This window comes from Neopsephotus bourkii, unplaced genomic scaffold (assembly GCF_033783945.1).
Source record: "Neopsephotus bourkii isolate Nb327-2 ecotype Australia unplaced genomic scaffold, CSIRO-AGI_Nbou_v1 NB_450, whole genome shotgun sequence".
NCBI classification, from domain to species: domain Eukaryota; kingdom Metazoa; phylum Chordata; class Aves; order Psittaciformes; family Psittacidae; genus Neopsephotus; species Neopsephotus bourkii.
In genome coordinates this window covers 341,832-365,807 of record NW_026900952.1, presented here as the reverse complement: position 1 = coordinate 365,807, position 23,976 = coordinate 341,832, and the positions used below count along the sequence as shown (strand labels likewise).

General features: G+C 39.7%; 1 protein-coding gene across 11 annotated transcripts in view; it reads right to left on the bottom strand.

Annotated features, from left to right (window-relative positions):
- Positions 1 to 23,976, bottom strand: part of NCKAP5 (NCK associated protein 5) — a 496,578-nt gene that overhangs the window by 154,661 nt on the left and 317,941 nt on the right. The gene's annotated exons all lie outside the window — the stretch shown is intronic.

The following is a 23,976-nucleotide window of genomic DNA, read 5'->3' as shown; positions in this document are numbered from 1 at the left end:
CTCCATGTTATGAATAACACATTAAGGGCACTCTTTTATCTTTTGAATATGCACAGCAATTAGTTGCATTGTTAAAATCCTACTGGAGCTCAGTAACAAAAACTAAAAACAAATGTGTGCAAAAGACATCACCTTGTCAACAGTGTATCCAAACACCATGATAAAATTACTGTCAGTTAGGAACAGAGTCACTCACATTAAAAAAACCCCAACCTGCTGTATTTCTAGCCAGTTGTCTGGTTTGTGCAATATAGACAGACTGTCAAATACATTACCAGTATTTACTTTCTGTGTTATATAGGTGCAGCAGTGTGTACCAGTACATTTGTTTATAGAGGCACAGCTGCTGAACATTCACCCTTCTCTGCCCTTTCAAAGGGATGTAAAAAGCAAGTGTAGGCTACAATCTGGTACTATCATCTCATGAAAACATAATCAACTTCTGTTCCATCAGTGAAAGAAGGAAGGTTTGCATACCATTTTACAGGGTGTTAATAGACACCATCAAAAGTTGTCTTTGATCTACACGCATTCATCAAGCATGTTAAAAACTGATAATAACACTAACCCTCCTGAATGGAGGCTGGAGAGAATAGAGTTTTGCTCCTTCACACAGTAAGACTGCTGAGAGTAACAGAAGCCAGCTACAAAACACTGGTCCCATTTAAGATGGATAAGAAATTAAATCCCAAGGTTTTAGGAGATGTAACTGAGGCTGACCACAGATAAAGGTTCTGGTTTCACCTGGTAAGGGGAGGAAATGGATCAAAAACTGGAGAAGCAGTGATGAACACAGCAACAAAGATGCTGCATTTCATAAAAAAAAAGTGCTATGTGCCAATTCCAGCCAAAAGTCCTCAATGTTTTGCCCCACTCGCCATCTCCTCATCCGACATCTGACCCCTCTGCAGCCTCTTCTATGGACACAGCAATTATCCTCACTGTCCCTTTCATGTTCTTTGTTCTTTTCTTTTTAAGCTATCTCAAATCCCTTGGCTTAGCTGGAAAAACAGCCCAGCTGGAACAGGGGCTTGAGAAGGGAAATCTTCTGTGGCATCAGGTGTGTGGGTGACATGAAGGCAGAGGAGAGAGAGAGGGATACCTTAAGCCATATTGACAGATACGCTGTATATTAAAACTGATCCTACAGAGCCAGTATTCCTAGGCATATCAGGCCAGAAACTGCCTGCTCTTTATTTCTCCTGTGTTTAGGGAAACATGACTTCTGTGTACCATTCACAGCAAATACAATTAAGCAGAAGAATTATTCACAGTGTATTTTTGTTGTTGTTTTGTTTTATTTCTAAGGTAAGAATCCAGCAGGACAGCAAATATTAGCTAACTCTTCTGGCCAGAGGCAAATAACATTAGTTTTTATACAAGCCTCATAGTCTTTCTGTTCTTTCAGTCTTAACAGAATGAATGGTATGGGCTAGTTCAGCAATGATAGGATGTTTTGTTAGCTTTTTTCCTTTCAAGTCAGCCAGCTACACTACTTTTCGAGACGTTGACACTGGGTATTCATTCTAATCAGATGAACACTGACATTTACTTATTCATATGATGGTTTTTTGTCATTGATGTGCAGACTTCTACATTGCCAGAATGCCCACAGAATACTTGGACCATCTGTTGACCAAATGTGCATGAAAACACGCCAGCTCTAATCTCTAGCAGAGACAGTGGTGCAGTTTTTCAGTCGTAGATTGGAACCATTTCTGCTCACAGGCTGACCTTAATCACATGCATTTTACATAAATGACCAAATCCTTTTGGTTCATAACATAAATTCCTGTGTAGTCCTCACTGAAAGAGGACTGTCATCATTTCCCTTTTAAATAGCAATGCAATAGGATTCTTCATTACTGTGTTTATATATGCATACACAGTTCCAGCTCTAGTCCCCCATAATGTTCTTACAAATTAATAAACAAGGAAAAATGGGAGAAGGAATAGATCCAACTATCACTAAAAGCAAGAGTTTTTCAGTTTAGGCCTAACAGTATTAGGAGAAAATAAATCTAGTTGCGTACTAGTATCATCAGTTAAACCAGCTCAGAAAAATTATGAAGAATTCTTAAATTCAATAGGTCATTTCATTGTCAGTCAAATTTAGATGGTCTCTTTTGGACAAAAGGCCCAGCCAAAGAGTCAAACAGCTTGTCAAACAGGGACTGGCAAGCACACAGTGTCATGTGGCAACTAGATGTGCCTCCCAATAGCACTTCTATTTCTATGCAACAGAATAATCTTCACAACATGACAAAGAGCTCAGTTAAACACAGTTGAGACTGGTTTTCTTCCTTGCACCTATTACAAAAATGTTTGTAAGAGCTGACAGCCATAAATCTGAACCGCAGGCATAACAGAGACACTGTGCGGTCATGTCACTATGAAAACAGCACTGAGAGGATCTTACAAGCCTTAGTTACCCATGGAATATCTGAAAGAGGAAAGAGAAAACTATTTTCTGTCACAGAAGGAGGTCAAATATGCTTACAGTCAAATTTACTGTAAAGCTCTGATGGCCCCTGCCCTTGCAGTTTATAAACTGCTTTGCACTAGCACCCCAGTTGTCCATTTGCAGGAAGAACTGCTTAAACAAACATGGTGCAGGATAATAATCAAGGCTTGTTTCTTATGAATTAGAACTTCTGAAGCATGAATTAACAGCACCTTAATTGAAAAGTGATTGTTATATTATGATCTATAATACTCTCCACAGTGACAGTACATGCCAGAAGGGTTTAGTATAAATGCTTTTAAAGAATGCAAGAATAGTTGAGCCTCTATAAATTTAACTTGAAATCCCATGTTCTGCTCCCGAAACAAGGCTTCCAAAGGATGTGTGTATTTTGGAAGTGAACCGGAAACATCAGGAGCTTTATGAAAGGCTATTTCTGCACACTGACTTTTTTTTTTTCTTTTTTTCCCCTTCTGATAACCCCCTTCTGGTAACCATGAAAGGTTGTCTTCTCTGGGTCATTATTCTAATATACTAGATGGACCCACCCCAACAGCAAGCACTTGATGATTACAGTTAGAATAGCTGTTCGCCACACGTGCATTCTGCCTGCTTCATGGACTATGCTGAAAAACATGTTTTGCTAAAGATTCTGTGTATCTTATGTAACTACCAAGCTGTTACAAGCTGCAGAAACGATCTCCAAAGCTCACCATTCCTGAGTCTACACTCTTCAATCACTATTTATTAACATTTATTTTCCCCTTTCATTAGTGTTCTATTTATTATGTCTGAAGCTTCTCACTTAGTACCATTTTTTAATGTTACATCTATTATTTGAATAGAAAATGAAATTTTTCTTAAAACTGAAGTGTTCCTTTCAATTCTATTTTTTTTTAAAGGGATTTTTTTTTTTTTTAGGGAAAAATAAATGAAACCCATTTTTGATAGAAAATTCTGAAATTTCTTGGCAAAACATCAGGTTAGAGTAGGGAAACAGTCCTCTGCCAGTCCTAAGGATAAATTTCTTGAAGCATAAAACAGAAGTAAGGCACTCTAAAACCAGAATCTGTTCACAGAATATAAAAGTTTAAGGAATATAAAATATTAATACTACTGTGGAAAGCACTGACAAGATTTTATCTGGAATACTACTATCTGGAATTACAATTAACAGTGTTCAGGAGTGGCTCATTCAGAGAGGATTCAGTGAAGAGACAGCTCTGAGGTCATTCAGAGAAATTGAGAGTCTGTTTCATTGTCCTGGGTTCAGCTGTAAGAGTCATTTTTCTCCCTAGTAGCTGGTGCAGTTCTGTGCTTTCAACTTTAGACTGAGAACAATGCTGATAACACACCAACGTTTTTAGCAAGCTCAAATAAGAAATCCTAGTTGTCCAGGAATTTTAGAAGTCATCATGGACTGGCCAGAGGAAAACGATTTTGGAATGTCACCAGAGGAGGAGGTGATGCGTGCTGAAGAAGTCCCACCGTATAATAAACTGTCAGAAAGTGAAAAGCAGTATACCTTGTTTACTAATGGGTCCTGCAATACTGTGGGAAAGTGTCAGAGATGGAAGGCAGCTGTATGGAGTCCCCAAAGACAAGTTGCAGAAACTGCTGAAGGAGAGGGTGAATCGAGTCAGTTTGCTGAGGTGAAAGCCATCCAGCTGGCCTTGGACATTGCTGAACGAGAAAAGTGGCCAGTACTTTATCTCTAAACTGACTCATGGACAGTGGCAAATGTCCTGTGGAGGTGGTTGCAGCAATGGAAGCAGAGCAACTGGGAACACAGAGATAAACTCATCTGGACTGCTGCACTGTGGCAAGATACCGCTACCCAGGTGCAGAACGTGGTGGTGAAGGTATGCCATGCAGATACTCATGTACCCAAGATCTGGGCCGCTGAGGAACACCAAAACAACCAACAGGCAGATAAAGCTGCTAAGATTGAAGTGGCTCAAATAGACTTAGATTGGCAACATAAGGGTGGGTTTTTTTAGCCTGGTGGGCCCATGACACCTCAGTCCATCAAGGCAGAGATGCAACATACAGATGGGCTCATAATCAAGAGGTGGACTTAACAATGGACACTATTGTCCAGGGTATTCATGACTATGAAACATGTGCTGCGCTTAAGCAAGCCAAGCGGTTAAAGCCTCTTTGGTATGGAGGACGACGGCTGAAGTACAAATACGGGGAACCCTGGCAGATTGACTGCATCACACTGCCACCAACCCGCCAAGGCAAGCGCCATGTGCTTACCATAGTGAAAGCAACCACCGGATGGCTGGAAACACACGCTGTGCACCACACCACTGCCCAGAACGTTATCCTGGGCCTTGAGAAAGATTCTGTGGTGACATGGCACCCCAGAGAGAACTGAGTCAGACAATGGGACTCATTTCCAGAACAACCTTTATAGATATTTGGGCCAAAGAGCATGGCACTGAGTGGGTATATCACATCCCCTACCACGCACCAGCCTCTGGGAAAATCGAACGGTACAATGGGCTGCTAAAAACTACACTTAGAGCAACGGGTGGTGTGACTTTCAAACACTGGGATACACGTTTATCAAAAGCCACCGGGTTGGTCAACACCAGGAGATCTGCAAACAGGTCTGGGCCAGCCCAATCAGAACTTTTACATACTGTAGAACAGGGTAAAGTTCCTGTGGTGAACATAAAGAATTTGCTGGGGAAGACAGTCTGGGTTATTCTTGCTTCAGGTAATGGCAAACCCACTCGTGGGATTGCTTTTGCTCAGGGACCCAGATATACTTGGTGGTTAATGCTGGAGGATGGAGAAGTCCGATGTGGACCTTCAGGGGATTTACATTTGGGGGAAAACAGCCAAAGAACTCAATTATATGCTGTTGCCTACTATATAACACATCAGCTAGATGTCCATCTGCACCACTCTAGGCTTTGAAAAGAAGACCTGTGCTGTCATGATCATCAGCAGAGAATAAAGTCATGGGAAAAGCCAGCAGCAGCAGAACTGTCCTCAGGTCACCATCACCTGACCCTGACTTCCCTCCAATCATCACCCTAACAAAGAATAAACTTTGATGAAACCAGACAACCTCAGCAGTGATCAGATGAGTTCCACGGTGTCCTCAGCAGGCAACAATCCAACACTGTGCAGTTTCTCCTGCTCTGAAAGACTGTTACGAGCAATGGAGCCTGACATCATGGACTGAATGAATTCAGCAACTTTATAGGGATTGGTCCATGGGCTAAGGAATGACATCTCTCTCTTTTTGTGTGGGTGTGGGTGTATATATATGTATGTGTATATATATACATGAGAAAAAAGCAATGGTACATTTTAAAATATGGGACCTGAGCATGACATGAATGGTATGGAATAAGGGGTGGATACTGTCCTGGGTTCAGTTGTAGCAGTCATTTTTGTCCTTCTTAGTAGCTGGTGCAGCGCTGTGTTTTTGACTTTTAGCCTGGGAACAGCACTGATAACAGCGATGTTTTCAGTTGTTGCTAAGTAATGTTTACTCTGATCAAGGACTTTTCAGTCTCATGCTCTGCCAGGGAGGAGGGGCACAGGAAGCCAGGAGGAAGCAGAGACAGGACACCTGACCCAAACTAGCCAAAGAGGTATTCCATACCACAGCACACCATGCCCAGTATATAGACTGAGGGCAGTTACCTGGAAGGGCTAGATCCCTGCTTGGGTCGGACTGGGTATCGGTTGGCGGGTGGTGAGCGCTTGTATTATCTTCCCCTGTTGTTTCCCTTATCATGATTATTACTATTATCATTATTATTATTGGTGGCAGCAGTAGCAGTTTTGTGTTATACCTTAGTTACTGGACTGTTTTATCTCAACCCATGGAATTTACATTCTTTCAATTCTCCTCCCCATCCCTCCAGGAGCAGGGGGGGGAAGAAGAGGGGGAGTGAGCGAGTGGCTGCATGGTTCTGAGTTACCAGCTGGGCTTAAACCATGACAGTCATGAGAAGAGACTAAACAACTTATCTCGCTAAACTTAAGGCACCAAGAACGTACACAGCTATGACTTCCCCAATAGAACCAGTGAGAGAAATTAAAATGGGAAAGAAAACTACACTAATCCAAGGCAAATGACTGACAAAACAAGATGGGAATACAGTGATTACAAGCGTGTTTAGGCTGGAATTAGGATGTTTTTAATCACTGAAAAAGTGAGACTCTGAACCAGCCTGCCAAGTGGAGAACAGGATGAGAAACTTAAACCATTTTAAGCCAGAGTTGAACAGTTTATGAAACTAATTACATATCAGAGTCAAGAGCTGAGGACTTGCATTTATGATCCATGGGTCCTCGCTGCTATTCCTCCTGAAACAAAATCACTAATTTCTACATTAAAAAATTTAGTTTGTCCTGGGCTGTTGAGAGAATACCACGAAACAAATCCAACTGCAACACACAGTTATTTACATTGGCTTTGTTTCTGTGTGTGTTTCTGGGAAACGGGGGCAGAGGAATCTCTGGAAAGGAGGAAAGAGTGTTCCCTGCCCAGGGAGCAGAACATCAGGCAAAGATGCTCAGGCATCCAAGATGGCAGAAGAAAGCTTCCTCTGTGTTTTTGCTGCAACTCAGATCTTGCCTGGAAGCCAAGACCTGCCTGCAAGGACCCACTGAGCTGTTGAAGGATTGCTGTTAAAGCTTCTTGATGTTACATTTCTGTCAGGTCTGCTGCCTCCATCTCCTGACTGGCCTCACTGCTGCAACTCAGGGTGTGCACAAGAGAAGTTTCAACCAGACCAGGAGAGACACACCCTGCTGGGGTTAATGCTTGACTGCTGGACAGTTACGTTTCTGACTTTCAATTTTCTCAGAGCCATCACCTTCCTAAATGGACACATTCTCTGTGCAGTCCCCCAACAATCCTGGGAAATGATCAAGAAACCTGCCTGCTTTGTGCCTGTCCTGTTTCTGTCATTTCAGGTGGACCAAAGACATACTCTATCACGTTGGGGTCCCGCCCCCAAGCACAGATTTTAAGACCATACAGGAATTATCTTCCCTCAAATACAGTAACTCAAGGAGGCACGAGAGTTCTTTCAGCCACCTAACTCTGCAGAACCTTCATATAATTCCCACTTCTCAAAAAGGCTTTTCAGATGCCTCTCACCTAGGTTTATTGATTCCCTTCCTTGAGAGGGGTGTCTCTCACAGTTTGCCACAGCGATTTCACATGTGAAGAGAATTTTCTCTGACCAACCTCTCTGCTGTGCAGGACATGCATGCCTTTATGCCCTGCCTCATTGCAGAGGAAACCCATTCTCTTCTTCAGTTCTTTCTAGCATATCCCTTAGAAGGGTTTGATCTCCCCAGATGTAAAATCTTTCCCTGACAGAGCAAGTTTTCCTTGAAAAAAAGTCCTTCCCATATACCCTGATCTTTGATTTCCCTTCTAGCACAGGGAATAAATACTCTCTATAGCCCATGCTCTGCTCAGCCACAACCCACAGAGCCCTTTTACAATTCTCCCTCCAAGGGACAGGTAGCACATAGCTGTTCCAGCTCCAGAAGGTGGATGACAGATTCAACCCCTTCTCCCTTGACCTATTTCCTTCAAGATTTCCACAGGTTGGCAGCTACCTTTTGCTAGATGCTATCACCTTCCCTTCTCATCACCTTCAAGCTGAGGTGACAGCATTTGGTGGTTATTTCAAATGCATGTCACAGGAATTCCTTCAACTTGATACTGACTCAGAGTTAGTCACAGAGAGGTGTCCAAAGCTTTCTATAGTATCTTTCTTCTGCAGCAGCTGATGTTTGTATTTCAGCTTTTTCCTTCCCCTCATGCCAGGCAGCAGATGCAGGACTCTTTTCAAAGTCTTAGAGAAAAGTATTAGTAACAGATCTTTCTTCATCTTTAGCTTAACTTACTTCAGTGTTACTAGACTTCTCAGGTGGGTATTTTCTTTCAGCTTCTATCTGTCATACAGTGAAGCTTCCTGCCTCTCTCCTGGGCAGTCTGGCTTAAGTCTCTTGACTTATATTTTTAGTCACAGCCTCCCTAGGGATGCAGCCTGGGTACCAGCTCCTTGAGCTGTCTGACCCCTCCCTACCCCCTGATCACAGATGAAGGACCAGCGCCACATGTCGTATCTCAGTTCCTTCAGCTCTTGGTTCACCTGTGAAGTAGCTGATCGTTTCACCAGCTGGACTTCAGTTATGTCTCTGGGGACTGCAATCTAGCTTTGGTGGCAGGCTTCAGTGCCTCTGCCAATGCCTCCAGCAGTCTTTCAAACCCATAATCCAATCAAATTAAAAGCTTCTCTGACTCAGCTCCCAGAGATTAGTTTGCTTACTCATACTTAGTTCCGAACTGAGATTTGGGGTTACCTGCATCCGACTTCCCTCAGCGCACCATTCAAAGCTATGCAATGGATCGAGTTAGACTTTCTCCTTACAGTGAGTTCCAAAAACTACCAAAGGCTTCAAAGTAAACAAACACACACAACTCTCCCAAACAAATAAAAAAGTCCATATTTTAGATCAAGCATCAGGTTTTTTAAACAGGGAAAATATCAACATGGCTTTACAAGACAAATCAGAATCAAAAAACTCACATCAAACAGCAGTTCCTGTTCACTGCACCCTTGCAGGAGTCTTTCCTTCTACCTCATTTCAGTTAAGTTAGTGGCTCTGTGAACCACAGACTCTACTTACCCCGTCTGGCCCCAAGGACTTCCACTAGCTCTAGACATGGTTGCCTGCTCTCCTCAACTCTCCCCCTGATCTGCAGGCTCATCTCCAGACTGTGCAGTGACCTCCAGCCACAGACACAGCCTCGATATATGCTCCTCTCCACCATGAGCCGTGGTGATCCCCAGGACAAAGTGGTCCCTCCTTCCCAGGGCCGTGTCCAAGCCTACTGTTCTCAGGGTACCTACTGTGGAGACCCTGCAGCATGCTGTTGGGCGGTATCTTCAGGTGAGTAGGTAGCCAGGAGACAGACACAAGCTTCTCCAAAGAATTTAGATATTAAAAATGGATTAAACAAAAAGCAAAGAAAAGTGAAAACAGGTATGTGATAAACTTAAAAGAGAACTGACAGATGGGAAATGCTGGGGCTTTAAACCCGAAGGGGTTTCCTCTGCATTTTCAGTTCTGATTAGGAGATGACATTGGCATATGCCTTACAGCAGTGTGCTTGGTAAACCCTACAGAAGGCACAATATCCACCCTTAACATTTCAGTTGGAAAATAAAGTAATAATATCCTTTATAACAGCAACAGAAAGACACACATATAATGTATAATTTATGTTTATTCTTTCTGTTCATCAGTACAGGTGCTTATCAATGCATAAATGCCAAGGCAAATTCTCCTGCTGCAGCACCATTGTGACCCTTTCCCCGATACAGGCTCTAAGCAGTCAGTTCAAGCCTGTAGCATTTGCTAGCGGCAAATCCAAACTGCCCAAGCTATGCTCCTTTCACATACTCATGCTAAACACTCCTTATAAAAACATACTCAAAGCATATTCAGACTGTTACCCAAAGGGCAAGCTCTCTAAGGAGGAGTAGCACATAAAAGAAAGTATCTTGTGCATGATAAGGGCAAGTACCACAAGGCTGTGCTGGAATGAAACAGGTCTCAAACTCTATTAATATGACTGGAGAAGGATCCTTCTTTTGAGCACCTAATCAGGTACTCTGACCGCTAGACCATACCATCACTTGAAAATTACACAGAATTTAAAGACTGAGCACAACTTTTACTTAGTTGAACCACTGACCATTGAACCCACTGGAAATTTTCAATTAAAATAATGTGAATATGTGCCTTGAGCCTCAGATAAATAGGGTAGGATTTTGAAAGACCTCAGCACTGGCATATCACTGCTCCCACACAAGTCTGAATTCTGTTATCATGCAATGGCAGACCTGACATTTCTCTGAAACTGCTCTAAGTACCATCTGAGCCAGGAAAAGTTGGAAATGTTTCCATTGTCTCTTTCAGCTATACAGATTTCACTCATCAAACTTATATGTACAGCAAAAGGTTTCTGAACTGCAATAGAAACCAGTGGTAATGTTTATTTCTGTGCTGACAGATAGATAGACAAATGCCATATGGACTGTATAGGTGGCTTCCATCACCAACCTTGTATATGATTTTGTAAGTTACAGGCATGGAGGATTAAACAAAAAACACTCCAAGACTAAGCCTTACAGAAAAGCTTCTCACAGGCAATTGAAAGGATTTATCAAGTGAAGGACTGTCCCTCCTGCAATTCCCCAGTAACTTATTGGGACCTTAGGAGAGGAGATATTTTCATTAACTATAAGTGGATAGATCCAGACATGTACAGAAAGCTAATTCTCATGTCAGCTTAAACATATGCTTGTAAATTCAAGCTCTGTTCATGCTGGAGGCACTAGAAATAGTCACAGTGTTTCAGCACCAGAAAAATCATGGACAACTATAAAATCAGAATGCAAATATTTCCTATTTCAAATAATGTAGGTTTTTTCTTTTTTACTTTTTTCTTGGTTCCTACATATATAAAAGAAATATTTGCATTTCCATATTTGCAAATATATATAAAAATGGACAAATATATCTGCCAGCTCCTACAAATACAGATACTTAATTCTTCATGTAAGCACACTGATACAGACAAGCCACTATTGCTTTAAGCTACTTACGGGAACGTAAAGTGCCTCAAAACTAAAAAGCTCTTTTTCAATTCTGAGTCCTAGCTCCAAGGTGGCACCAAGACCACCCTGACATAGATACATACATTTCTATGTGTTTCCAAGAATAGCAAAGACGCTATGTGGAGGGAGGCAGCTTTTGTGGGGTTGAAGTAGGTACAAGAGGAATGCAAGATGAAAATGAAGTCTGTCAACAATGAGCATTTGCAGAACCCTCCACAGTGCAAACAAGCTTTTCTCACACATTTTCACACTACACAGCCCACCATGAAGCTTTCAGGCTCAGACTGCAAAGTGCTGTGGTAGACAGTCACCTGTGCTGTCAAGAGTACAGGCAGCAGCTGGAAGAAAGCTGAAAAGAGGAGAAACTTTCTTTTCTCCTTGTTCTCCTGTTTTCAACCTTTCTGACTCCTCAGTCACACGCATAACACTTAAAACACGTAATTCTTCTGATTAAGTGGCTAGTGAGCATGTGTATTATTGCTGTACAGAGCAAGATATGATTATTTTGATTCAGCCTATTGAGTACGCATACCATTAAAATAAAAAAGTTTAATTATACTGAACACCATTCAACATGCCCTGACATTTTCAGAAGCAAAGACTGTAAAGTTTATTAAATCCTTGCATTTTTTTCCCCTTTAAAATGTTATTTGTGAATTTAACGCTTTTAAAAACCTAACTCTTGATAGCACTAATGGGACTCTAAATAAACATTCAAGAATCCACTCCTGCTTTCATTCAGTAACCTAAATCTCACATCAAAAATCAAATTCACAAGCCAGCACCATCCCTTACCTGACACTATAAAGCCCACCGTAAAGGCCTGAAGGCAAAACTCCTGCAAACCTTAACTACATGGGATTCAAGTATGACAGGAAAGTTTCCCGCTTTGAACTTAGATTTCTCCCTCACCTCCCCCTCTTCCCCTTCCCACCACCCCCACCACCCCACAAAAATCGGTCACCTCAGATATTCAGAAATATAGAGAACAGCAAGAACCAACAGAACACTGAGAAGCAATGAGTCTGGTTCCCAACCAGAAGATTCACTTTAAAAACAAAAAAGAAAAGGGAACAAGGAAAAAGAAAAAGAAATGTGAATGGAAAAGGAAAAGGAAAAAGGAAAAGCAATAAGGCAGGGACACTTTCATGCCTCTATGTTACGCATCGTAAAGCATTCCCCAATTCTTTCCAAACACATTACTCTATCACAGCCATTATCTATTGGATGAATTAACAGCAGGAAAGAACCACACCAGAATACACACATTTAACATGCCAAACTTGTCACTATTGAAGTCCATCTCTTTAAATTGCACTATCCTGCAGACTAACTGAATAAAACCAAGGGAATATTGCTGTATGTAGGATTTGTACTGAAAACTGTCTCTTTGCTGCATTATATGAGCTTCAACTACTGCCTGCTCCCATTTTCCCCTAGCTGAAGTAATGCAGAATGTTGCCCTTTTATCAGATGCAGTGTCTGAAATCTCACCTCACAGGTTCAGAAGGTAAGTTGCGTGATGCCAGAAATATGGTGATAAAAGAAAAGGACATTTTGGAGGGATGGTCAGCTATCAACATGGACAATAATGGAAAATAAAAGGAACAGAAGGAAGAGTAAAGGTATCTGTAAAGGCATACCCCATTATTTTGGCCTCCAAGGTACAGAAACTGGACAAACTGAGAGTTGGATGAGGGGAAGATAGAAGGAAATATTTACAGAGAAGGGAAGTAGAGGAAAAAGTAATTTGAGAAAGGAGAGAATGGAGAGGAAGAGAACTGCACAAGAAACGAAGATCAGAAATAAAGGTTAACAGTAACACAGATATAAAAGAATTCTGAGAACAACAAAAAAAAGACATGAATAAGATTTAAGAAAACAAACAAAAAAAAGTGGAACAGCAATAAAAAAGGTAAAAGTAAAGAGAAGTGAAGTGAAAGGACATCAAGATAACTCTAAGGTGCAACTGTTAATTATTTGCAATGTATCCGCATTCCTTTTGCAGAAACAGAAGAGCTGTTATCTAGGACTTCCAGCAGAAGATTATTTAAGCAGGGTTTCAAGTAGGATATTTAGTCTAACAACAGCCCTAAATGGAGAATCATCACTCCCTCCTCCCTGTTCAAGCACTTATTCTTTAATCATCTGTCTTCAGCACAGCACGGGATACATTTTCAAACCACTCTGCAGGATTTTTGCCACGCAGCTCCCATTGTGTTTAATGGGAATCCTGTGGACAGAGCTCTGTATGTGGCTTTCAAAATGTACTCCAAAAACTCTAAATAATGCACTAGTTGAACATTACCCTGTTTACTTCTCATAGGACATGACTAAAATGAAACAAAGCCTAGGTAATTTATAAAAGTATACTTACTGGGAAGCTCATCAGTGTTTCCTATGGGGATATTTTTTCATCTGTAAAAATATTTAAGATTACTATCTAGAACTTTTTTTCCCATAATATCTAAACCAGGGAACAAAATCATCTCAAACCACGTGTTGTTTTGGTTTTTTTTTTTGCTTCAGAAAGGAAGATCCATCAGTTAACATGACAGCCTAAGATCCAAGAAACTACTCTTCAACACTTCACATTGTCAGAAGGTACTTTTGTGCCTTTGTTTCAGATTATCCTCTGAAAATTGACTTAACAGTTTCTATTTCATAACAGCTTTATGATGATAGTAAATACCAGTGAAGCACTAATCAAAGATTCAGCAGATACAGAAAAAATGCTCCAATATGAACTCCCTCTCTCCCTTCAGTAGGAAAGCTGTTTCCTTGATGAGGCCTAAGGTAACATGAAAGGGAAATATAAATCCTTCCCACCCATGCTTGACAGAAGAGCTTAGTTTCCGTGCTTTCACTTTTTAGAAGCAGGATTCTGAATAAATCTATGAAGATGAAATTTTAATCAGTTTTCATGCACCCAAACAGTAGATTTTATTCCATCATCCCTTAGAATATGAACCAAATAGGCTTGGCTACATGAAAAGTTTCAGGTGATAGATCTCAACCTTTTCAACCTGGGCAACGCAGAGCAGCATTACTGCAGAGAACAGAAGGCTGGTATATTCATTAGGTGAAACTTTAGCCAAACAATGGCACACATAACATACAGTCTAGTTTCAGAAATGAACATTAGATGTAATATTAATAACACCAGTTTATTGTAAACTGTTACTTTATCCATGCAGATACTTTGTACTACCATGAAAGAGGAAGATTGCCTTAGGAATACATACATTTATGTTAAGATATCTGAAAATTTGTCTTGGCAAATAAAATTCTTCAGCTGTGAAGCAGTAAAGCACTTTTTTCTTGGACTTAACAGAACAGATAGTGGACATAAAGGTCTATTATGAAAACCTCAGTAAATACCTGTAACATGACAAGTTCAGCATTTTGCAAGATTCTGAATTTATGTCAGTGGAATGCAGAAGAATTAAACTCCAGAAACTACTCTTTCTAACAGGTTCTAACTGTACCCACATGAATTACTGCAAAATGGAGTAACTTTGGGCAGAAGTCATTCCACTGAATTTAACAGTTCATTTCATACAATCAGGGCCTTTGTGACTTAAGTGAACAGGCAGCATGTATTTTAGCTAATCTGGTGGAAACAAAGCCTCACAAGCTTGCCTTGCTAAGAAATAATTTAGTAGTTCTCCTGAGGGACTTCTTTTCCCTCTAAGCAAGAATCAACACAAAGAAAAAGATCCTTTTGAATCCTTAATTAAATATTATAACAAGTTGAAAGAAAACAATCATTATCTTATAATACACCATTACAATGCAGGAGACTGATTTCTGAAAAAGCAATTTAGATATCCATGTCCAGGAGGGGAAAAGGGCAGTAACAACAAAAAAAACCAACTGGAATGATACATGAAAGAGAGGCTGGGCTGGACATGCTGGGAATGCAGGGTAAGTGCTGAACAGCAGCATTGCACAGCAACAAAGCTTTAAGAACTCCATTTGTTCTTTAGAAAGGAAGGACAGTTTACTTTCATCATGAGCAAAAATGCTACACAGGGCAGGAAATCCCCTGCATGACAGGGGATTCTGTGAATGTGGTAAGAACCCAAGTCAGGTCCTTTTATATCCACTGCTAGGCAGGTGGACTCACAGACAGATACACAAAGGAAATACAACCTGTGGTATAAGAGATATCCAAGACCCCTGCTTGCTTGATTATAAAGTTAAACTATGTTTTATGACACAATTATAATAATTCACTCAGGTTTTAATGTGGTGTAGTTAGAAGGAAGAAAGATTGTATCTATTACAGACACGACCCATAAAGCCCAAGTCAGCATTGTGCCCTCCTGCTGCCACAGACAAGCTGGGCAGAGGCACGCAGAGTGCACTCTGGCTATAAGAAACCAGCCAAACCTCGCACTATAGAGCTGCAAGTACTTTGGAAAACACAGTTCTTGGCAGCCTAGTTAGCTTTAGTTAGATGACGAGCAATAGGAGGCAGAAGGAAGAAGAAAGCAACTAGGAAAAGTCACCCTCGAAGAATTGCTTCTGACCCAATACTGGCTTTCCATGGCCACTGGTGCAGCTCTTATAGAGGAGATCTATCTGGTTCTTCCCAGCAAACACAATCCTACTTGATGAAAATGCAAACAGTGTAATCTTGCAGAAAACGTAATACTGGCAGTGACTGTGAAATGAAACTGAATTATTTTAGATCATCCACATTCACTTTATCTTTTTAAAATAACTGCTACAATGGTAATTTGTAAATTATTCATATTTACCTCCTTCATTAGTGTCTTCTAAAGAGCACTTTTATTTCTAGATTAGTATAAAATAAAGATGCTGACAGTCTTTTTATTAGCACAATGCTAGCACAATATTTTTATACCTTTGTTAAACTCATTGCTAATGATTCATTTCAAAGTAATTTCAGATTACTTAAAGGAAGTATGATAGATTTCTTTAATCTTCATCATCTTAAACCCTCATTTGCTGTTCATGCCACTAAGCACATCACGTGTTTTGAAAAATCATTTTGCCTGCAAACAGCATAAACAAACCTGCTAAAAAATAAACGTATTGTTTGGAAATGTAAAAATTATAAATCCAACAATATCTGCAATTGCTGAAGGAATATGGTAACTCATTTTATAGCAAAGGCCACATTCTTGTGTTAAGCTGAGGCTTTTTTTTGTTTTGACATTTACACTACTGCATTGCCAAATAAAAATAGTCTAGTGGGAGGAAAAAGAGACAAATCTGTATCTGGTGGAGTGATCAATTCCAGCGTTTGACTCCTAACACTATTTGCTGAAGATAAATATTTTAAAATTTGAGCAAATACATATGGCTTTTATAGATCATATCCACACCTCTGAGCAAGTGGAAAGCTTCTGGATTTTGAACTCATTTGGGAGCAAACCTTTCAATCTATCACCAATGAAAAATTACAGAGAGAAAAAAGCTATTGTTAACTTAAAATGTAAGCTATCATCCACTCATTTTATTATGATTATTTATTATGTATCAGAGGTCACTATTTACATCTCACTCCTTTATGTAAACAAAATACGAAGTCTATGGTTTAGCTGCATCTTTGCTCTGTAATCCCAGTATTTAAAGAGTAATGTAAAGGTGAATTATAAGGTAACTTTCTCTAAGCATTATTGTTTTTTGTGACCTTCCCTAGCACATGAACTGTACACGCAGAACTGAACAGAAACAAAAATAATAAACAAATAAGAGTTAATCGTACTGACTTAGTGCAATGACAGTACAACAAAAAAAACAGGCTTCTTCTAATGTTTGGAGAATTTTTTTTTTTGCCAACTGTATTTGCAAGTAAGTGTGACAATCCTAATAAAGTCAGAAGCATGCATGACTGGCTATTTGCCAAGTTGACTAAGATTTACCTCAGTCAGAGCAAGCAGCCAGTCAATGCACAGAGGAAGAAAAAGCTATGGATGGATACCAGCTGCACCAACAGATTTAACTGCTAGAATATTCACAGACCTATTACATTTGTCATACTCAGCATTTAACATGTCTGCCTGCATATTACTCCTGAGAGTTTGTTTTCAGTTGAGAAGGCACTCAGATTCCATGAAGAACAGAAGTATAAAACCAGGACAGGTAGGTAATATCCTGTAAGGTTGCCTGTCTTTTTACACTAAGTCAGACAGATAATATCATTCTTTACACTGTGCTATGCATGGTATCTAACTTAATATAATTTCAGAGCACTTAACACTTATGCATTTCTCTACATTGCTGCTAGATTACTGCAAACTACAGTCCAATACACCAGCACTGGATGTGTAATGTCAGTGGTGTAATCACCTTCCCTCTGCACTCCGCAGCAATGCCAGATACAGTCACCACCAGTGTAGTGTGACTGGGCTTTACATGCTTTAGATACACCTGGTGACATCCCTACAACACACAACTGGATTAAGACAGGAGTTGGCGTTGTGAGCTCAGGCTCCTCGGTGAACAGGGATTTTTCAAAGGCTGCACTATTTACAGCAGGTCAAAACCATAACGCAGGCTTATGGATTACGGTCAGTGGAGAGTAAGTAAGCCCCGCTCTACCCAGCAAAGCGTGAAACAGCCTGTTTCAGAGCTTTAAAATAAAAAATTAAAACCTCAAGCTCGTGAGGCTATAAGGTGATAGATGACCTACATGGCACCTGGTGGGAAAAAAACTTTTCAATTCATTTAAAATTTTACAGGATTACTACATACAAAAATGCGCAATCGAAAAGGCTTTTCTGTTCAGAAAGCCAGAAGCACAGCTTACATACCCCTCCCCAACAGGTACTTAAGGGAGAACAAGGAGAAATCCTGACTTGAAATTTCCTTTGATAGTAGCAGCCTGCTTGGATAGGGTTTTTATATAAATTCTGGTAGAATGCCAAGTACTTTCTTAATAGAAACAGACAGTTTAGAGAAGTGAGGCAAACTTACTTAATCACACATGATTTTTCAAAAACTTCAGAAGTGGAAGGAAAACTGAAACAGCTCACCTAACGTACATCAGTGTGTGCAAGCCCTTCTTCTAGTATCGCTGAAGAGAAAAACATCATCTACAGTATCCATATAAATTAACGTTGAATGCCTGACTGCAATCGTTTTGTGAAAAAAGAAGCATCTCCTTTTAAACTGGGTTTTGAAAACACATATTCAGTATAGACCCAGGATATTGAATATTTGATGACATAATACTGCACTGGCTTAAAAACACTGTCTGCTGAAGTATATGGAAAAAATAATTCCTTTTTTTAACAATTAAAAGGGTATTGCCAGTAGAATGAACAGGTCTCATTGAGAGAGATGAATAAGACTGAGTCCAAACATGCATAAACACTAGGAATCCGTATACAAAACCTGATTTGAAAAAAATATTACCAGTGCTGTATGAATGTGTAGTAGTATGTAAATGTGAGTATACTGTAAATGTGAAAAGATGATTTTGAAGAAAAATATTTTTAAAACGGGCCTTTATTCAAGTTATGGAAGCTGAACTTAAACCTTGTTAGAGAACAGCCAGCTCCAAACATTAATTACTTTTAAAATAGCATGGGAAAATTTTTATCACTCATGTTTATTTTGTGATGCAAAATTTTGCTTGAGGTTTTCAAGCCATGTAGACTGCACAGATTATACTGAAGTACAACACTCATGCTTTATTAAAACTCACCAGTATATGTACTAATGAATGGTCACCTCATATAAAATTTATATACTTCTGCCCACACATTGCATAAAATTAAGATAAATTGCCATATATATAAATGAATGATAGCTAAAGTTCTATGAAGTATAAACACAAGGTCAGTATTGCTTCACTTCTGCAAGATAAATTGGACATTTGGACAGCGCTGTGAATTGCATTCAGAAATGCAATGACCAGAGAATATAAGCTGCCTATTAAAAAAATAAGCAAAAAACACAGCAAATGACTTTTACGTGGATTTCTAAAAACACCAAACCACAGAAGCTAATGCTTCTTTCAGCTACAGCTGACGGTATACCATCCTCTAGAGAATCATGAAACCATCTTCTGAGCCAAGGCCTTTTGACAGATTTTCAATATCATTTGTATAAAGACTTTTAATGTGACCTAGCAATACAAACAAGAATTCTTTACCCTAATGATGCCCATTTTTGTCACTTTCCCTTTCTCAGGAGGTATCTGTGCCCACCACCATGAGAAGGCATGCCTTCCTCTAGCAGTATATCACAATTCTGCCATACATTCTATGCATAAATATTGACAGGAAATTGCATTTAGAAAAAACTGTTTTACTTTTAATAAAAAACCACACACATTAGAAGTGTATTTAACCACACTAAATATATCTTCTTCTTGTTGTTGTTGTTTGAGGGTTTTTTTGTGAGTGTGCCTGCATTTAGGTCTTTGTACTTCACAGTGTAACTGGAAAGACAGAGGAGGCCTCTCATGTATGTTTTTAAAATAATTGCCTAATTCAGGCCATCTCCTAGAACACAAGCCTTAGTAAAGCTCAAAACAGGTCCTCAAACAGGTTCTCAGCTTTCTTCCATGAGAAGCTGTTCAACGCTAGAGTTGGACAACTGAACAGCTAGATTCACAAAGTGACTACTGAAAAAAAGGACAACATTCACCTATATGCAGCATCTGCTATGTTAAAGATCTGCCTCACTCTTTACGGTGTGGGATATGTAGGCTGAAAAAGCTGGGGCTGTTCAGCCTGGAGAAGAGAAAGCTGCATGAAGACCTCATAGCAGCCTTCCAGTATCTGAAGGGGACATATAGGGATGCTGGGGAGGGACTCTTCATTAGGGACTGTAGTGATAGGACAAGGGGTAATGGGTTAAAACTTAAACAGGGGAAATTTAGATTGGATATGAGGAGGAAATTCTTTCCTGTGAGGGTGGTGAGGCACTGGAATGGGTTGCCCAAGGAGGCTGTGAATGCTCCATCCCTGGCAGTGTTAAGGACAAGGTTGGACAAAGCCTTGGGTGAGATGGTTTAGTGTGAGGTGTCCCTGCCCATGGCAGGGCAATTGGAACTAGATGATCTTAAGGTCCTTTCCAACCCTAACTATTCTATGATTCTATGTGCACATTATCAGCCTGGCTCCTGGGTTTCCATCTTGGTGCCCTATTTTTAGATCTCTATAGAAGCTCAGTGCCTGTGCTAGATTACAATGCCTAGTCCTGGTACTGCTTCAGATATGAAAAGCAGATGTAACTTACCGAAATCCCAAGCTACGCTGAATTTTCAGCTGAACTTAATGTTCAATTAAAGGAAAAAATGGCAAAGAAGAGCTAATTCCCATGAATGTAATTTTTAAAATTAAGCTGGACATTTTTCCTTAAATATTTTGACTGCTCAGGTTTAGTGTTTTGAGAAGTTAAGAAACTGGTATATCCGAGAATTAGTTTTACTTTCACAAGAATTTATTATTGTACTTTCTTTTTATCTAAGAGTTACTGACAGTATATCCACCACTATGAAAAGCAAGCTTGGGGATTTTAATGCAATATTTTTCTGACTTCTGAACTAGATAATACATGCATAATTTACTTAGGAACACTTAATAAAATCTATTCATAAACTTCAACACCTTATTCAGAAGATGCTCTGACAGCCTATTCTGCATTACCCTAAAGATTTACTTTGATTATCACTTTGTTAATCAATGTATTATTATGGGTCCAGTCAAACAAACAGTGGAGTACAAATTTTCAAAGTTTACACTTTCACACTAATTTAACCAATAATTCACAGTAATTTACAACTTTTTTCTTTTTAAACAGAGAACCTTCTTTTATTGCTGATTTGTTCTGTTCTACACATTCCGTTGTGAACAGAAACACTCAGATGTTACCCTTAAGGAGCACCACAGAAGTGATCACTGATACAAAAACACTCTAGGAGGCTGCTACCTTTTCTTACATGTTCAGCTTTCACTTTCATAAGCAAGTATTGATTACTTATAAGTTAAGAAAAAAAATTTACTAAAAATGTTTTAAGAGCTTGAATGCAAGAGGAAAACACTGCCCCATTTTTGGTCCATCCCCTTTGTGGGGTCACAGGGTCACACAACCTTCCCCAAGTCCAATGCACACAACAGAAAAGAATAAAAGATAGATGGAATCAACTGCATATTGATAAAAACTATGATAAAAGATGATAAAAGATGACATAAGTGCTCCAGAAATACTTCCAATGTCATTAATTTTTCAAACCTAACAATTAATAGAGATGTAACATCTACAAACTTCAAGAAGCTCTAAAATTACTAAAACCTTTTTTATCTACCCTCCTTGTGGGGAATATAATCAAATAAATTCAGTTGTAATTACACGGGACTCATATGCAATTTATCTTTAATTATTTGAAACGTGCACACACTCCAGGAAAAATTCATTAAGATGGCTCAGCCAGTTTGTTTTCAAATGGGACCGGTAAGTCAACATTACAATTATCCATCACAACAGCCATCCATTCACTCTAATGGTTCAGAATAATCAGTTATTACAGTCAATTCAAACCAGCAAGTAATAATGAAGAAAATTGTTCTCCAGTCATGTAAGGAAGACCTGATCTTTCAAGGGAGAGAAAGACACTGCTGGAAATTTTTGTTTCCCTTGCTGCCTCCTACTTTTCATTTAGGATAGCACATTATGCTGTGGGAACTCTATCATCTCCACTGTTCTCCAAAAAAAAACAAACCTAAAAATTAAAAAATAGGACTTTAAGTTCCTTGGATTCCTACTGGAAGCAGAGTATTGCAATGAAGAAGACATTCTGACCTCAACATCAACAGTAATAGGTTGATTTTAGTACACAGCGTATCTGTAATACATTAAACAGCAATGCCTTTCTATTCTGCCCTAAGCAACAGTACAATCAAATGTTGTCCAGAAAAAAAATCCTTCATGCATGGCTGTTACATGTTTTCCTTTTCTTGCCTTCTGTGTCTCCCTCTCTGTTTCTCTCTCGTAACACAAGATTAAACTGCCGCAGAATAAGTTAATGTTGATTAAGGGAAATTTTTGAAAAATTAAATAGATTTTTCTTTTAATCTAGGCATCTGTAGATGCAGATATATACTTCTTTTCCCACTACTTGGGGTATTTTCGTAATATCAAAATCATTAGCATATTAAATCCGCTGGATGAAGACAACAAATCTAACAAGATTTCAGGCATGAACAGGAGCCCATTGTACAAAAGCACTTCAGTGAAGTCACACAAAGCTAAATCCTGGGGTTCAGCGCTAGGTCACTACACAGCTTTTTCCAGTACAAGAAAACAACTGAAAAAGAAATCAGCAGTACTGAAAACCTTGTTTAAAATCCTTCTTTAAAACACAGTTAGTAAAGCCAACTTTTTCATGGAACCTCTCTCAGAAGTATCACCACTCATACTGCCAACGTATTGTTTTCCTTCAAGAGTTGCAACAGACACTTCAAAAAAATTACTCATAATTAATTTCCCCAATTATAATGAAATTTCATTTTTAAAAGTAGTCATTTTAATTTCAGACTAAAATTCACATTGCACTAAGACAAAATAGTCATAGAGCATTTCACTCTTATTAGTGGGTCATTAGCTGTATAGGCCAGTTCCTGAATCTCATTATGGCCAGTTCTTGTATGGAAGCTCTCAGCAAAGTTTTCGGTCCTCGATTTTCACTTTGTATTAATAAATCATTGGCTGGGATCCATTACAAAGGCTCTTTTTTTTTTTTTTTTTTTTTTTGCCAGTCCCTACCAAGTGTCAGGGAGGACATTTAGTTACTGCAAGAGTGAATGTCCTGAATGGGAATGGTGCTGCTAACAGGTGAAGAAGCTGTGCAGGGTCTGACTGAGATTAGTGGAATGCAACCAGATTAAGGCTGATGTTTTGGGTGATACAAATTTTCTACCAAATTTTCTATCTTTCAATAGCTTTAACTTCTATTTAGAAGAACAGGAAAATAATATGGGTTTATGTTTTTCAACTTAGAAGAACAAAAAAAGATACAAATTTCAGAAATGCAAAATCATAGAATCATAGAATCATGGAATAGTTAGGGTTGGAAAGGATCTTAAGATCATCCAGTTCCATCACCCTGCCATGGGCAGGGACACCTCACACTAAACCATATCACCCAAGGCTTTGTCCAACCTGGCCTTGAACACTGCCAGGGATGAAGCATTCACAACCTCCTTGGGCAACCCATTCCAGTGCCTCACCACCCTAACAGGAAAAAAACTCCTCCTTATATCCAATCTAAACTTCCCGTGTTTAAGTTCTAACCCGTTACCCCTTGTCCTATCACTACAGTCCCTAATGAGGAGTCCCTCCCCAGCATCCCTATATGTCCTCCTCAGATACTGGAAGGTTGCTATGAGGTCTCCACGCAGCCTTCTCTACTCCAGGCTGAACAGCCCCAGTTTCTCAGCCTGTCTTCATACGGGAAGTGCTCCAGTCCCCTGATCAAACTCGTGGCCCTCCTCTGGACTTGTTCCAACAGTTCCGTGTCCTTTTTATGTTGAGGACAGCAGAACTGCACACAGTACTCCAAGTGAGGTCTCACAAGAGCAGAGTAGAGGGGCAGGATCACCTCCTTCGACCTGCTGGTCACACTCCTTTTGATCCATCCCAAGAAACAGTTGGCTTTCTGGGCTGCAAGCACACACTGAAGCTGGCTCATGTTCAGTTTCTCATTGACCAGCACCCCCAAGTCCTTCTCCGCAGGGCTGCTCTGAATCTCATCTTTGCCCAACCTGTAGCTGTGCCTGGGATTCCTCTGACCCAGGTGTAGGACCTTGCACTTGGCATGGTTAAACTTCATAAGGTTGGCATCGG